Below are 17,892 nucleotides of genomic sequence, written 5' to 3'. Positions count from 1 at the left end.
TAGCGCCAAACTCCAACAGGTTGTGACATCTGGCAAACAGGAGACCTGACTCATGGTTTTTGGGTGCAGATAATGAAGATTCAGGCCATTGCATTAAAAAGGCAGCCTGATTTCCTGAGGCTGCTGCTGGTGAAAATGCTTAGTTGCTATCCCGGGGGACAGGATGGGGCTGCTCTGTACCCAGTGAGCCTGGCTCTCAGGAAGCTCTTGCTCAGCAGCAGAATCCACCCAGTCTCAGACTTGAAACTTATTTTTGAAGTGGCCTTTTTGAAGTGCTTGGAGGAGGTAATAAATAGGAGTGGGACACTCATTACTAGAGTCATGGAATTTACAAAAGCCACTTGTAGGACCAGTTGATTCATTTTTTTTTTTTCCTAGATGAGGGCATGGAGGTTCAGAGAAGGTGAACCTTGTCTGGTGTTCATTCCTGCTAAGGTGTCCTGGGTACCTCTTAATGCCTTTAACATCTTATACATTTAACATCAATTGATGGAGCACCTACCAGGTACCAGATACTGGGCAGGATGCTGGGGATAAAGAGATACATCAGGAATGGTCCCTAGGGAGAAACACCAGTTTCCTTGTGGTGGTGGTGGTGGTGGTGGTGGTGGTGGTGAAAGTGGTAGAGGAGGAGGAGTACCTTGGCCTTCTCAGAAAGAAGTAACTCCCTCATTTATCTCCCACCTATCCTGCTTAGTAAGCATGCTACAATGTCTCTGGAAACATGACAACCATATTGAGACATTTATGTCAGTTAACCCAGTCACTTCTATTAGGGTTCTACAGAGAAATAGAACCAATAGGAGGAAGAAAGGAAGGAAGGAAAGAAGGAAGAAAGGAGGGAGGGAGGGATGAAGAGAGGGTGGGTGGGCTTATGGGTATGTCTGAAGCTGAAGTCCTAGGAAACAGGTGCTCTGTTGTCCAAGGACAGGAGATGGATGTCCCAGCTCAGGAAGAGAAAGCAATCCCCACCCTCTTTCTTTGGCCCTCAATGGGATAGACTCTTTAGTGCCTCCCTCACTGTGACCATAACTAGGTCCCCCGGATATTGTGAAGAAGCTACAGTAGATAGATAGTTGCTTAAGCCTGAGTTTCTGGTAATGGCATAAAGGTAACCAATAATTGTATGATAAATGCCCTGATTTCCTATAAAAATACAGACATCTGAGGGTAAAAATGTAACTTATAGTATGTGACTCTTCACTTTCTTTTGGCTTTCCCTAGTGTAGCTGTTTAATATCCTGTGTGCTGGCTTCCCCCTTTCTTTGTGTAGAATAAGAAACTTGGGGCATTAACCATGATGCTGCTTCTTAGCTGGAAGATTAAAAAAAAAAAGAAAAGATGGAAAACTAGGTCTTCCCATAAGGAGTTGGTATTCATTGACTTTTTTCCAAAAGGATTTCACTGTTTGTTACCTCAGACCCTATCTGAAGCCTATGATTATTACTACATTCTTAGCTTTTTCTATGTTTCAGGCATTATGATAGATCCTAGGATTGCAGAAATAAATGAATTAATTCCTCTCTTTAAAGAGAGAAACATAGAAAAGCTTGAATGCCTGGGAGATATTAAACACTCAACTAAGGATTAGTGAAGGAATCCAGTGTGTTGAATAGTCTTAAAGGAGGTAAATGATGGTGTTTTACTGGTATGGAAGACAGATCCAAGATAGTGATGAAGGTCAAGAAGAGTGGAAGAATCACTCTTTAACTCCACTATTATTTTTGCTGCTAATTAAAGAATAAACAGGATTATCTATGTTTAGGGAAAGGGAAGGACATAGATATGGAATAGGTTAGATAGGAAGAATTGATAGAACACACTGTTTAGCTATAGCCATTTAATATATTGTAGCACTAGATGCTAAGCATATAGAACAAAGTTCTTCTGCAATTTGTACATTAATACAGAGAGAAATGTCTTGTAACTCAGTAAAACAGTTTTGAAAGCCAGGGCCTCTGAGACAGGATGCATTTTACACATACTTACACAAAAGAGTTGCAGGGTGAGTTAGAGGGGATTGCTGACAGTTCTGGTGGGTTTCATTTGCATGGACAGATACCCTCTAGAACAGTGATGGGCAACCTTTTGAGCTCGGTGTGTCAAACTTCGCCAAAAAACTGAGCATAACTCGGGTAGTGTGTCACTTTGAGGAAAAAACTAACTCCAAGACTCTAGTCGCAAATGTTTCATCCTCAGGAGCAGCAAATGTTTCATCCTTGGCATGCGGCCGCCTCAGCGGCCGCGTGTCAGAAATGGCTATGCGTGTCAGTGCTGACACGCGTGTCATAGGTTCACCATCACTGCTCTAGAAGATCATAGTGTAAGTCTCAAATGGGCGGCATGCCTGGAATGATTGCACAGACATGGTTAGGAACTCAAGATGCTGGATTAGACAGTTCTAGTTGCTGCATTTAACATTTCACATTTTAAGCCAGAGTTTCTCCATGTCTGGAGAAGGGATGATATGCCACTACCTTTTAGTTGAGATGCTTTGTGCTGCATATAACAGGAAACTCAACTCACAGTGGCTTCAATATTATGGGAAGGTGATACCCCACCAATTCTGACCTCCAGAAACAGAGTGGTCAAAGAAGTGGCACATGGTGATCTGGCACCACATCCCTGAGATTCTCTACCAGCTTCTTCCTCGGGTGGAGTCTCTCACATTTTCAAGATGACTACAGCAATTCCACATATCACAACCAGAGAGCACAATGCTAGAAGACCAAGGCCCCTTCTCAGGAACAAGGGGAGATTTCTCCAAAGACCCTCCACAGACTTAGCCTGACATCTCATCGGTCAGATTGTATCAAATGCCTACATCTAAACAGATTCCAGTGAAGCTTCTGGACCACCCCAATTGGAAGCTTAGGGCACTGAAGATTCACAGCCCAGTTTTAGTCGTATAGTGGATGGGGAAGGCTGGAAAAAACTGTGCTCGGCCATCGTGAGAGAATTGGAGAATGGACATTGGGTAGATGACCAAGTATCTCCTACTTGGCCTCATAGTGTCTTCAGAGTTCATCAAAACAAGGTCTGTAAGACACTTACCACAGTACTGGGAACATGCTCACAATTCACCACAATTAGCTGTAATGGTAGTGAGGGAGAGCAGTGATAGGGCCGGGGTCACCCAAATGGTGTGGCACCTTTCACAAAGAAGTTGTTGCTGTCCCTTTAATAAGGCCTGTCTGCAGCCTATAGACCTTTCCTCCCCCCTCCCATCTCTGTATCCATCTTTCCCTGACATGTATCTCTACTGCCTGGAGTCCCCATTTTATAGTTCTTATCAGGAGATGGTGTTATGGTAGAAAGATACCAAATTTAACATCTGCCAACTGGATTTTGAATTCAGGGTACCACCATTGCGCATCTCTGTAATCTTAGATGTTTTTCCTGTGCTCTGAGACTCCATTTACCAAGCTATAAACTGGGAATTTGCTATGGAGAAAACAGACTGAAATCATCAATGTGAACACCTAATTCAGTAATTCAATAATTTCTCTCTGAAGATGGAAGCCAAACCGCTTCATTGGATGGAGTGGGCTGGGGTTATTTTCTTAGTCCAGTGCTAGCTGGTGACAAAATAGAGTAAGGGGTGAAGTGACAACAAGGCAGTCAGTGCAGCCTCTATGAAGTACTGCACTGTCTCTAGTTTTCCGGAGAACAACTACTGACCACTGTACAAGTGTGCTCCAGTGACGATCACCACGAGTGTTTGTAACAATGCTGCTATTGACTTCTTATTTCAATAGATATCCAGATTTATTATCCCTCAAGGTAAGCATCGATTTTACTTTTGTCTCAGTCAATATTTACCTCTGAGGTCAATACATGTGGATATTCACCTCAGCTGCAGTCAATATTCATTTCGTATTACAATATATGATGTGCATATGTGAAAATAACACCATAGCATGAAAAAAAAAAAAGTCTGGTAGTCAAGGAGGCTTCCTGCAAAATAGATGTATTTTTGTTGCATTTTGTTTTGTTTTCACTACATCACTCTTTAGAACTCAGATTCTATTTTAGCAAATAGAAAATATGTGAATTCTGTCAAGCACTGGTATTTGAGGAAGGGTAGCATGATATCAAATAAACATTCATGTAGACATTTAATGATATTGAACTAAATACAGTTACATGAGAGTTCCTGAGTTAAATGATAGACATGCACACAGATTACAAATGTGATAAGAATGGAAACTTTTATACAGTTAGGACTAGTAAAGCCCCTGGATTGTCAGATTATTTGTGGTTGAAGCAGGAGGAAGAAGAGATAGAGAAAGAAGCAAAAGTAGAGTTGTTACTTATGAGCTAGAGTGGAAACCAGGCCTGGAGAATCATGGCCTAGAGATTGGAGATAAGGCATATGAATTAGGAATTCCATTTGTCTACTGCTAACAAGGACCCAGCCAGGGTGGTACATTTTTTTTTTTTTCACGTAAAAAAGAATGGAAATGAGTAGCCCAGGGCTGGAGTGTCCACTCCACAAAGTCACCAGTGACTCTACTTGCTTCTCTCTGCTTTGCAACACTGCTGCCATCTTCAAGGTATCCTCTGACCAGGCAACATGAAGGAGAAAAGTTAAGATGAAGACTAACCTCTTCCTTTTCAAAGAGCCTTCAGGAAGCCCCATCCAAGACTTCTGTTTCCTTCCCTTAATCACTTGGCTAAACATATAGCTGCAAGGGAGGCTGGGAAATGCAGGCTTCACTCCTGGCTTCAGGTAAAATGGAACCTCTGCAGCTAAGGAAAAAGGGAAGGTGAATATTTGTGACACACCAGCAGTTTCTGCCACACCAGCTACTGTAGACTAACTGTTTGTGTCCCCCTAAAAATTCGTATTTTCCAAATGTAATGGTATTAGGAGGTGAGACCTTTGGGATGTGGTTAGGTCATGAGGACAAAGTCTGATGAATGGGATTAGCATCCTTATAGAGGAGACCCCATAGAGCTCCCTAGCCCCTTCCACTACGTGAGGACACAGTGTGAAGACAGCCATCTGTGAACCAGGAAGCAGGTCCCCATCAGACTCCGAATCTGTTAGCTCTTCCATCTTTCTTCGCTTTCCCAGCCTTTAGAACTCTGAGAAATGCACATCTGTTGTTTATAGCCACCCAGTCTCCAGTATTCTGTTATGGCAGCCCAAATGGTTGAAGACATCAAGCCACACTGCCTCATCCTTCCCGTCATGACTTGTCATCTTACTTTCACCCCTGGACTGTATTCTGATTCTTTTGGGGATCACAGGGCTTTACCCTGATTTTTTTATTGTTATTATTGTAACAAAAGTGTTGTCAGCCCAGCATCTTTCCCATCACACTTGCACTATTTCTAGTGCCCTGTCTTCCTCTGGGAAGAACCTATCTCACTCTTCTTGGTGAAGGTGGTAATGTTGATCTCCAAACGACCACCAGGACCCCTGATTGCAGGGATAAACATGTGATCCAGGTCTGATGAATGGCTGCAGTGCTGGATGGAGGCCTGAGTACACAGAAAAAGTAGAGCACTCCATGTCCTTCGCTGCTACAGCTGATGGGGAAGGGTTTTCCATGCCTTCATCTGGCACAGCTCACCTAGGGGGACCCAGGGGCCCGGCTGCTTGGCAGCATCTTCTCATGTTGCACAGAAGAAGGCTGTCTATTGAAAAGAGAGAGAGAAGGTGGGGTGGGGGAGAATGAGACTCAAAGAGGAGAGATGAGATAGAGAGGGAGCTGGCGACAGTGACACCTGATGTCATCCTATGAGCTGTTGGATCATTTGGCCCATACATTTCCCAGCTGCTAACAGACAAAAATTATCTTCGTGTTTCTTCCCCTAGCACCTGAAGGGGAAGGCAGATGACCTTAGTTTGCATTTGAGTCCCACCGTCACCATATCCAACTTGTGTAATCAGGAAAGCATATGGAAGTCTCAGTTTCTTTTTCCACCAAATGGGAAAATATCCATTTGAGGATGAGATGCAATAATGTTAATAAAGTCCCTTGCAATAGCATTATGAAGCCACTTCTCAACTGCTCTTTCCTCTGCCTTATTAATGCCTATCCTTTAACCTGCCCTCAGCTTCCTCCCCTGGAATCCTTGGGGCCTTTTAAGCCCTGTATATGAAGCAAGTCCATGTGCATACATGAGTACATCAATTCATATCACCCCATGTACCATTGCAAAGCCAGTCCCTGAGATTTCCGTAAACTCTTATTTTCAGCAATACTACCGAAAAAAAATTTCCGTAGACTCTTATTTCCACCAAATGGGAAAATATTTGGGGTTCAGCAGCAGAACCCAAAATCATCTCATACTTTTGTATTTGCTGCAATAAAATCTTACCTCTCAGAAGGCTGGGGATGGACCCCAAAGCACACAGCTTACCTTGCCCAGCCTGCCATGATCCAAAACCCATAAGGAGAGTCTCAATCCTCAACTTGCCAGGACTCATCGTTTTCAGGTCATATAAACCAGGGCATTCCCACCTCCCTCCCAGAAGGGGCCGTTTTGTATTCCTGGTGCAGTTTTGTATTCTACAATTAGAGGAACCCCACACATCACATGGGGAGTGTAGCCATAGCTGGCTCCTTTGGTACCTTATACAACTCATAGGCTACCTCCAACTGGACACTTATGTTTTTATTTATTAATTTATTTGACATTCGGAGAACTCTAAAGCCTCTGTCTCTTGAGATATAAATTAAAGCATTTCATTTTCACAGTTTCTCTGTTTGAAATTCCCCATTGTTTATTTAAATAACAGCTGATGCATATTATAAGTAACAGATTATAATTAAAGGAACAAGAGGGCTGGATTCATTGGGAAGAAGTGAATTCTTTTCACAGTAACCCCATCCATGGCCCCTTTTAGGAAAAGGAATGTGGCCCCAGGCACCAGAGTTGCTTAGGGAGAGAATGCTCTGTCTTGAGGCTCTGGGGCAAGTGGGTGGGGGATTCCCTGGCAAGAGCCTGTGGTACAGATGGCGCTGCTGCAATGGTGCCAGTTGCAGGAAAAGACATTGCAAACCTTATAAAAGCAGTCACTGAGGATGGGTAGACACATGCTCCATTGCCAGCAGCTGCTGCAGAAATAGATTTGGAGTCAGATGTCCTCCTCCCAGCAGAAGGTCCGGCAGGAATGGGACAAGGGAAGCTGCAAGGACAATGACTAGAAATGTATCCTTTCCCCTTCCCTCAAATTGGAACCAAAGCCCATTCCTCCCAGCTCACATCTGAGAGTCTTCTCATGGTTCAGATGCTCCGCAGCTGACAGCTGCAGGACCCCTGCCTCCCTCCAGCGTATGATATGCAGTTTTGGTTGGGACCCTGCATTTATCAAGACCATGCCACGTATTTGCAACAATCATGTCCACTCATGACTTCAGGTAGCTATGTGCAAGGCCACACTCTCAACAGTGAGGACGGATCCATGTGTGACACATTCTCAAAATGGCTTTGGAGTGGCTCATCAGAGCTGCTGTCAGAAAGCTAAACTTGGTAGAGGGGAGGAGAACCTCCCTGTCCAAAGAGGTGAATTTTATACCCAAAGTGAGAAAAATACTAAATGGTGGGAAGATGGGTAGTTTTTCATTCTTTGTTCGCTCATTCAAATTTTCTATAGTCATATCTGACATGTATAAGTCCCAGACACAACAGGCTGTATTTATTTTTTAAAATATCCTTTAGGGTTGGATATTTTGGATTCACCACCTTCATTTGTTCATTTGTTTCATGCAATGAATATATTTTATTTGGAGATCTTACCTTGCCAGGTTTTGAGGAGGCCTGGGGATGTAGTGGGTTACCTGTCAAGATGCTGGGCCTTCAGGAGTGTATAGTCTGGTGGGGGAGGTGTGCAGTAATTAAGGTGTCACAGAGTTATGTTGGGATGGCATGGGGTGCTATGGAAATCCAGAGCAGGAATAGCTAGTCCAGCCAGGGGCAGGCACATCAGGGGTGTTAAGGTGGCTTCCAGAATGAGGCTGTGGGAACATGAAGAGTGTGCAAGATTAGCAGAAGAGGAGACCCACCTATGAAACTGCTGGCTAGTACTGATGTCAAGGTCAGTTTTGGGGGAAAGCATGGGCTGTGTCCCTGGAGACAGGCAGTTAGATTTGGATGGTCGGTGAGTGGGACCAGGTAGAAAGTAAGAGAATGAACCCTACTTCATTAAGTGAGCGAAGGGAGCATGGTGAGTGCACACCCATGCAAAGAAATTAATAAAAGCAGCAGGGTTTCGGCAGCTGTGATCTTTCTGCTGTGATCTCAGCAGTGATAAAGATTGGCTGTAAGGGGTGGGGATCACTCCCCACCCCTGCCGTCAGCCAGATCTCAGAGCACACCTGCCACAACATTCTCGATAAACATGCAGTCTAAATAATGTCCATGTTCTAGGTCTGCAGATGCAGTTTCAAGACGAGCACCCCCTTGCCCGGCCAGTCAGGCTCAGTGGTTAAGGGTTGATCTAGGAACCAAGAGCTCCCGGATTTATTCCAAGTCATCCAAGTCGGCACATGCCTGGGTTGTGGGCTCCATTTACAGTAGGGGGTGTGTAGGAGGCAGCCCATTAGTGATTCTCATCATTGATGTTTCTATCTCTCCCTTCCTCTCCCTTCCACCCTGAAATTAAATACAAATATATTTAAATAAAAATAAAGACAAGCACCCCATTTCCACCTGACACTTTCCTCCCCACCCCCCACTGCTCTATGTCCCATATAGAAATTCTGGAGCCTCCAGTGCACCCAGGTACTCACAGTCCAGAACCTACTGTCTTAGTGAAAATTGTTCTGGCCCTAATGCTTTGTTTATTTTAATCAGCACCTGCCTTTATAAAGGGAAACAGCTTAGGAAGTACTCTGTAGAGCAAATCCAGGAGCTCTTGTGGCAGGCATTGGACCTGTTTCCCTTGCTTTCTATCTCCCTCATACTGTAGTCAGTCAAACAGACATTTATTGGCACCTACTGTGTGCAAGGCACAATACTTGGCGCTCTCTGCACTACTGATCGATGTATTGGGATTCTGTGGTTGCTTTGACACATTGCCATCATTTTGCAGACACTTTTTGCCTGCATGGGGGAGGGCTTTTATCCTGAACCATTTCTGAGTCTTGTCCCCCATATGCTTTTCGCTTTCAGAAACAATGCTGGTGACCCTGTTTTAAGAAAGGTTGAAAAGCCAGCACTTAGTTTTTTCTGGAAACCTTCAAATTAACCTCATTAGGCTTGCTTTATTTATTTTCTTTCATCTCTAGGCCTTTATGCTCTACAGCCCCTGAAATTGCGGTGCTATAGTGATCTTTTGTAACCCAACTCAATAGTCAATACTTGTTTAATAGGAATCACAATGGATGCGTTTATAATATATATTTTTCCACGAATATACTGAATGTTTGCCAAGCCCCCCTCCTTTTTTTTTTTCCTTTTTAAATTCAGAAATTTCTAGTTGTGTTTATTCCTCTCGTCAGCATACTTTATCATATCAAAGCCTTTTCAGACACTGTAAAACTACTGAGTTATGTTTGGGTCATGTTTTGCGGTATGCCCTTTAATACTGTAGCTTTAGAAATGCAATTTTCAGCCTCTGCTTATTAGAATATGATAAAGTATTCCTGGTCTATGTCCAGCTCCACTAATCTCCAGACTGCGCTTCATGAATTAAGCATGAAGATTTTAGTCAATGTGCTTTCAAAGACCAATGTTTAGGGAATCATGGATTTTCTACAAGCTGAGAGAGAAATCTATAATAGGAGGAACTGATTTTCAAACATCATATTCTCAAGAAGAAATGACCAGTTCTGGCCCAGAAACAGAAAATATTTTACTATCAGAATATTCTAGAACCAGTTAAAGCCACATTGTGCAGTTTAGTTTATTAAAGGGACGGTGTTTTAAAATGTGTAAGACGGTCTGTCACGTGGGAGGATTTCAAATGACTACTTATTTGGGAGAGCTCATGTAGATTGGGTTAAAATCAAGAGGGGAATGCAAATTGAATTTATATGGTATTATTAACTTCACATCTCCCTTCCTTGCCCCGGTGCATGTTGGTTCATTTTGCCGTGATCTAATTCAGCAAATAGCCAGAGATTTCTTTCCAGGTGAGGGGTCTCACTCTGGGGAGAGACTGAGGACCCCTGGGTACCTTAGCTAGGCTACCTCACGGTAGGTAACATCTAAGATCCCAGTGTCCCCTGGTTTGGAAGCCTGGAAAACTCAGCAGGCACGCATCTTGAAAGGAAGTCTCCTTTCAAAGTCACATTGCTGGATGGCATGGGGCATCACTCCATGAAAATGCAAAAGTCCTTAGTGTCTAGGTGGCCATGGTGCACCCCAAAATGGCATTGGGGGTACTTTAATCTGAGTTAGAGCAGCCCTGCAGTGTTAGCATTCTTGTTTGGTGAAACCATGTTAGGGGTCATTGGCATCACCTTTATAATAACAGATATTCTTTAGTGAGCATCACTTCTGGGCCCGAAACTGTACTAAGCACTTAACATCAGTAGCTCACTCAAATCCCCATTTCTCAGTAGGGAAACTGAGGCACGGGGAGTTTCAGTGAATTGTGTACAGTCAGCATTGAGGCCACGACTCTTTTGGCCCCCTAAATCTAAACAACCACGCCACACTTTGGGGCCTCCAAAGCTTGGCCCACGTCTTGAAGGTGTTGGGTAAGAATCTGGACCAGACCCCAGTGGGAGCTGGTGGAGGCTCTCATCCACTCCTCCAGTTCTGAGATCAAGACAGAAATGTAAATCATCTCCAATTACGGGGCTGCTACTTGAACATTTTCCTTTTGAGGAAGACAGGAAAATTTTCAGCTCATGTAGCTTTATCTGTGAACCTACAGGATCTCTCAGGGGCTTTAAATTAATCAATCAATCCACAGACATTGAGCTGAATCTCTACCTTGGGCTAGAGACTCCGCAAAGTGCTTTAAATGGGAAAGAAACCAAAGGGCCAGCTGCCCTGCCCCCAGCGATAGCCCAAGGCTGCGTTCCATGGCCAGGGAATTGGTCTGTCAGTTCAATCACGCGGCCCCTCTGACTGGTGTTTTTCACTAAGCTGGCCCTGTGGCCACTCTGGTCATGTGTAGACATGGCCTCAGGAGGGGTACATCCTTCTCTTTTTGAGCCCTGGCCATTTAATCATTCCTCACACAATTTTAAGGGAAATAACAGCAAAACCCAATCCTGTCAATCACCATTTGCTCCCAGGTCTCAGAGCAGCACCTGAAAAACTAGGTGTGTAAGGACGTGTCCTTGGACACCTTAGGGTTACAAAGGTGTGGACAAAGGGGGTAGGAGAAATGTTGCCCCAAGCCATCTGGGGACCCTGAAGATTTTATAGGGCCCCCAGTCTCTGGGTCTTGCAAACACACTCTGGGAATGGGTCCTTCTTGGAAAAGGACGGGAGGTTCTCTAAGTGATACTGGCTGAACTATATAGCAGTTTTAGGACTCACTGCAGCGGGTCCCTGTTAGTATTAATGTAAAAGTAAGTGAGCCAATCGGAGACTGGAATATAAGGGTAAAGCTCCTCACCTCCAGCTCTGTGTTGCTGATGTTTTTTTTAAAGATAAATGGGACTCACGATTTTTGTGTGAAGTTTCTTTATTTTAAATATTGGCAATCAATTCAAGTTATTTTTAAATATTGGCATCCAATTCAAGCTATTTTTTAAATAAAAACATTTTAAAATATATTTTTATTTATTTCAGAGAGGAATGGAGAGGGAGAGAGATAGAAATATCAATAATGAGAGAGAATCTTTGATTGGTTGCCTCCTGCCCATCCCCCCACTGGGAATCGAGTCCACAACCCTAGCATGTCCCCTGACCGGGAAGTGATGCTCAACCACTGAGCCACACAGGCCAGGCAATTCACATTATTTTTGACCCTCCATGGACCGAGCCTGTATGCCAGAGGAAGCCAGGTGCAGGTGCCAGCTATGGCTTCCCCTCAAAACCCACTGCCTTGTTTTATGGAGCTACTATCCAGAGAGGTAATACAGCTCCCTGGGACCACACTGGCAAGATGGAGACCAGCATCTTTTGGCTTCACTGGTAAATCCTGGTGGCAGTAGGAACCACCCTCACATTATAGCAGGACAATGGGGCAGGATCAGTGTGAGCCCTAAACACAGGCCACTGAGAGAATTACAGGTCTCAACTCCTGAACAGGTACCTTGAGAGGGTTCAGTTCTCTGAGCCAGAGCTCTAGGACCAACTCACAGACCATTGTGCCACTGTGCAGCTGACTCGGGCCTGCAAGCCTGCAGCAGAGGTGGCAGGGAGAAGCCTGGATAATGACCCTGTGGCGATCTGAGTCCTTGCAGGGGCATCTGTGACTTTGGATGTACCTGGGAAGAGAGCAGGGCACCCACCTTCCTTCCTGCGCCTCTACCATCAGCCGCCACCACTAGAAGCATCTCCTACAGACACCCCATCATTCAGTCCCACACAATACCTGGGAAGCAGATGTGAATACATTTATTTTACAGGTGACATGCCCAGGGCTCAGGGGACTAAGTACCAGCCTGGGCCAGGCCGTTGGTTTCCTGCACAGCAAGGAGGTACAGGCAACCCCAGGTTGGGCTCACTCTACAGTGAAACAGAACTTTCTTTGTCACCTGCCTTTCTCCTTCACTGCCACCTGCCTCATTATATTCACCTGGGAGGGGGCTGGGTCTCTCTTTTCCTCTTTGGGTTTTTGTGAAAGGTGACCTGCAAACTCTGCCTTCTGTGGACAGAAGGTGGATACTGCAGACACACCAGCCCAGCTCAGAGTGTCTCTCCCCGACGGAGGGGGAGGGTCGGAGGACAGAGGAGGATCAGGGGAGCTGTACTGCCCTCCTTGACTGGGAAACAGGAATTCCCCAGCAGAGAGAGGAAAAACAGGAAGGAGACTAGAATGTATTATTACCAAGCAATTATCCACATCCCCCTCCATTTTCCAAATTGTAAGTTATTTTTTATGTAACCACTTTCTGTTAAAGAGGAAGAAATAGCTTCACCAGCAGTGTAAAATATATACTTTCTAATGTAAATCAAGAAGCTATTAATACCGTAATAAGAACACGGTAGAATATTAATTGATGGAAATTGTAGAGTGGAATATTCATAATCAGCTGCAGTCTTTTCTTTGGAAGGAACAAAAGATTAAGTTAGGGAGACAGTAATGGTATTGTTAGTGGGCTATTTCAGTGATTTTCTCTGTGGAAGAGTAGAGAAAGGTGAAATTCCAACTGGGAATATTACACTATGCAGATCTCTGCTCAGGGGTATTGGGCTCTGTTTAAACTGCCGAGCTGTGCTCTGCCTTATGATCCAATTGTTTTATTAGCGGAATCATTGCGCGTTTCATTTTGCTACAGTAATAGTGCAGGGTCTGTCTTACAATAAATTATAGAGTCAGGCAAACAATGGTTTTGTATTTGGGATGCAATGAAATATCTTATTAAAATGCAGGCTTCCTTAGGTCCCTGAAATTAGAGTCTTATTTTAAAATGATTCCGTTGGGTTTAAGACACTGTTTTGAACTAATCGCACTAATAGAATCACTCTTTTGTCAGACGTAGAGGACTATGGGAGTTACCTGTTTCTTTAGTCTTTTTCCCATTCATATTATATTCTCTTCTGGAGAGAGCTTATTGGTTCAACAAGGAAAGGCATCATTCCTTTGCACGTGAAAGATACAATGAGATCTGAAGCAGTCATATCCTCCCTGCCAAGTTTCTGAAGTGGATATTCTGTCCTGATAATATTCTGATAGCTATAATAATAATAAATCATAGTTTTTGAATGATCACCTTATCCTGGGCACTACAGAAAGCAGTTTACATAGTTTACCTTGTAGGATCCTCATTCTAGCCACCTAGGCGTAGATACTGTCATTATCTTCATTTCACAGATGAGAAGATTGCGGCTTAGAAATATTAAATGGTTTCTCTCATGTCACATAGCTTGGTCAATGTTAGCACCGGGTCTTGAATCTCTGCTGTCTGGTCTGTGATACTTTTGACTTGTCATTGCTGATTAATTTTCATTTCTCTGCTCATCTCTCGGATTAGAACCTTTCTGTGTTCTTGAATTCAACAAGACTGAATAGCAGTTGCCTCTCCAGCCTCCAGCACACTTTTGGAGATTGTGAATGCAGTCAAGAGAGAGCAATAAATGCAGTCATTTTTTCTTTCTTTCTTCAGGTTCTATATATCAAGTCCACCCTCGAGGGCCAGGCTTTGTGCTATGTTTTATGCCCATCATCCTTTTCTCTCAGTCTCTGCAGCAAGGAGCGAGGTGCTGTTATTATTTGCATCACAGTTGAGGCATCTGAAGCTCAGAGTTTAAGTGGCCGCTCAGGTTACCAGCTCTGGTGACTGGGGGATCCGGAGAGAGCTCAGGCCTGTCTGACCCCACAGCCCGTCCTCTCACCAGCCTCAATGTATCATGGATGTCCCACTCTGATTGTCAAGTGCTCTTTGGGTGAACACAGGAAACTATGTTAAAAAAAAAAAAAAAAAAAAGTTTGTTCCCTGAGATGAAATTGAAGAGAACACTCACAAAGAGTCTGTCCTTGACCCAATTGTCATCAGGCTCCTCTTCCCAACAAGGCCTCGACTTTTGGAATTCCATGTCCTTCTTTTGCATGACCCAGTTTTAGCAGCACTCCCTCCAGTGGGTTTACTGATGTATCTAGTCACCTTCTTCATTTCCCACATCCTCCAGGTAATGTCTGATCACCCTGACCTGCCTGCAGCAAGAATCCTATTAGGTAGGTTAGCAAGAATTACTCTACCATCATAGTAATTTTTCATCTAGCAACCCCCCTCCTCCCCCCCGCCACTCTGCCTGCCCTTGGCTCTAAAATCCCCACTTTGTATTGGTAGTTGAGCCCAGTCTCTCTTCTACTACAGAATCCCATTGCAGTGGTCCCTATAACAAATGCAGTAATCCCCCAGATAAAATCTGCCAGGAGTAATTTTTTTTTCTCCTGTATTACCACATTGTTGTTGAACTGGTTGGACCCAGTGGGGTTGGGATGGGAACACCAAGTAGCCACTGTCCATCTGGCTGAATGTCAATGGACAACCTCAAAAATTAGAACGTGCATTTGGAAGACACTAACCAACATTCCAATGCTTCTGCATTTGGGTGGACTCAAAATATTTCTTCCTGTGTGCTCCAAATGTGATAACTCCTGGGGATTTCTTTCCTTGTATTTCTCACCACACCAACACCTTCACCGTCTACCGTCCTGTCCTCTTATCCCAGACTCTCTGAGCCACGTGGAAGCTTTACTCAGTAGGTGCTCCCTTATAAATATGGCCCCTCGATTACTCAGCAGATATTCATAGAGCGCATGTGCCAAGATGGTGCTGAAGTGGTACAGGATGAGCGGAAGACAGTTGTCATCTGTCAGATCCCAAAAGCCCATCTGTGACAAAATTTTCACTAGTCTGTTTAAAAACAAGAACCATATAGACAAAGTAGTGAGTTTCTCATAAAGCACATTGTATGTATTTTTAAAAACAGTCATTTATTTTAGAATTGTATCCTTCACCCACCTTTTTTGATGTTAAATGTTTTTTTCCTTTCACAATAACAGAAAATAAGTTGGTTTCCTTCCCTTTTTTGTTTCTTTTTTTAATGTGCTCTCTCTGATTTCATTGTTGTTGTTATTTTAAATCTTTAATTTACAAAACAAAACGTTAGCAAATCTATGTCAGCCTGCCTATTTTTTTTTCCTTTTGATTTTACTGGACCTTAACTCTAGAAGTCTAGGAATTTCTGATGGATGTGTATCCTCTAAGCTTGCCACTTGATGATACTCGATACTCTATTGTTCCTGATTATTTTTTAAATGTAGCCTTGTCTCTCCAGCCTCCTGCTTCCTGTCTCCCTCAAGGTGTGTTGCACTCAGGCATGCTGTAAGTAATCAATACTTGGTGATTTGACTTCTTAGCCCTAAAAAAAAAATAAAAAAAAATTAAGTAAGTAAAAATCTCCAGGTGCAAAACACAAAGGCAGACCTCTTGTCAAGGGATTCCTCACTTTTCCATTCTCAGCCAAGGGGAGACAAGGCCACTCCAGACAGCACCCCTCCTCCCCCTTTGGCTCTTGTAAAAAGGATGGCTAGTTTTCTATTACTATTGTGCTAACTGAAGAGTCGAAAATGTGCCTGGAGTTTAAAATCACCCAATGCCTGTCCTTTCTTAGAGCAACCTCATTAACAACCCAAATTTAAAATTGTCTTGTTAAGAGACTCAGCACTCTCCAGAACCACCCCTCTGCAGCTTGTGCTCTGTCTGAGGCACAGTTCTATTCTGTGCAGATCCCTGAGTGTTACGCACATGCCCAGCTATCTTTGCTCTTCATCAAAGTGACAGGAGGGAGCCCCGCTGAACAAGGTTGAGGCACTCAGTGGTTAAACTGAACCCTCCTCCTGGTAGCGTGGTTGTGTCTCTTTTTTTCCAGCCTATATTTGACCCCTTAACTAACATACCCGCTTAAATGCCTCTGAGTGGGAAAAGAAGCTGAAACAGGCACATTTCGAATGGACTAAGCATCTGAATTGGATGGGCAGCTTGCTTTCTTTGTAAAGCAGCTATGGGAATGCCACTGTCCTGATATATCATAGTTAGGAGAAGTAGTCTGTTAAGAGGGGTATTTACACCCCCCTCCTGTCCCAACTAAGGCATTGTTCACTTTAAACTTAGAATTTATGGCCATCAAAGTATTAGTCCACAGCCAAGTATCATGATTTTTTTAAGGAGGTCAAAATTTACCATAGGGCTTTTTTAACACTTAATGTAATTAACATTTGAAAAACCAGATCATTCTTTTCAACAAAAATGAACTACATGTGTAGTCTCTTTTTTATTCAGTACGTTCATTTTAAAAGTTTAATAGATTTAAATTTTTTTGTCATATTTGTTATCAATCCTTTTTGCTTTACTTTTATGTAAAGGATATTATTAACTACAAATATAGAAGCACAAATTAGATGGTCACTCAGGGTTTCCTCTTTTTGCCTTTTGGAGCCCATGAAGGTGAGGCTTTGTGTTTTTCACAAGTTGATTACCAGGAAATGAAAGAAAGAACGTAAGGATGGTTGGTGCCTCGTTCCTGTTATGTGGGGAAATGTCTTGTACCCTTCCTCTGAGCCCTCCTCGGAACAAAAGCAAATCCTGTTGACCTCTCAGCTTAAAAAGTCAAGAAATATGCCAGCTTCTGATGAAGCAGGGTGAAAAGAGGACTGTGAAAATTAGCGACTGGAAATAGGAGCAGGTCCAGACAAATGCGCAGCGAGCCTGGTTATGGGCATTTCCCCGGAACCACACGATTTTTTCCTTTTTAAATAGGGGCCGCTATTGTCGTTCAGAAAGCCCCAGGCTGTTCTGAAAACAGGCAAAAATCAATAGCCCACTTGTTGAGGATAAGTGAATTAGTCTGTGTTGAATGTAACCGAGCACCTGAACACTTGAGTGAGCAGGGCTTGTTGGGAGAAAAGGACAATTGGAAGGATTGTCTCGAGACGTCCACAGCGGTGCACATCGCTGGTTAATTATGTCCAATGATCGTTTCTGTGCAGGACGAAGGCGAAGACTCTGTTTTTGTTTTTGTCTATCTGTCCGTGACCTGGCGGAATGAATAGAGTTCCCCACTTCTCCAAACAGTCCAAGTGGTGGCAAATGAGCCACAGATGAGCAGGGAGAAAGGAATGAGATAATGTAAATCGGATGAAAAGTTCCTTTTATTAATCAGTTAAAACAGAAAATGATAAAATAGAAAATGCCTGAAATAAGAATTTAATAAACTATTTTATTCTAAAATGTGGTAACAAATAAAATATTTAACAAACTGTAATAAATATGTTTAAAAAACTTACCATGTAAATAGTTA

The sequence above is a fragment of the Eptesicus fuscus genome, chromosome 21, assembly GCF_027574615.1.
Source record: "Eptesicus fuscus isolate TK198812 chromosome 21, DD_ASM_mEF_20220401, whole genome shotgun sequence".
Taxonomy (NCBI): Eukaryota; Metazoa; Chordata; class Mammalia; order Chiroptera; family Vespertilionidae; genus Eptesicus; species Eptesicus fuscus.
This window is presented reverse-complemented; position numbering follows the sequence as displayed.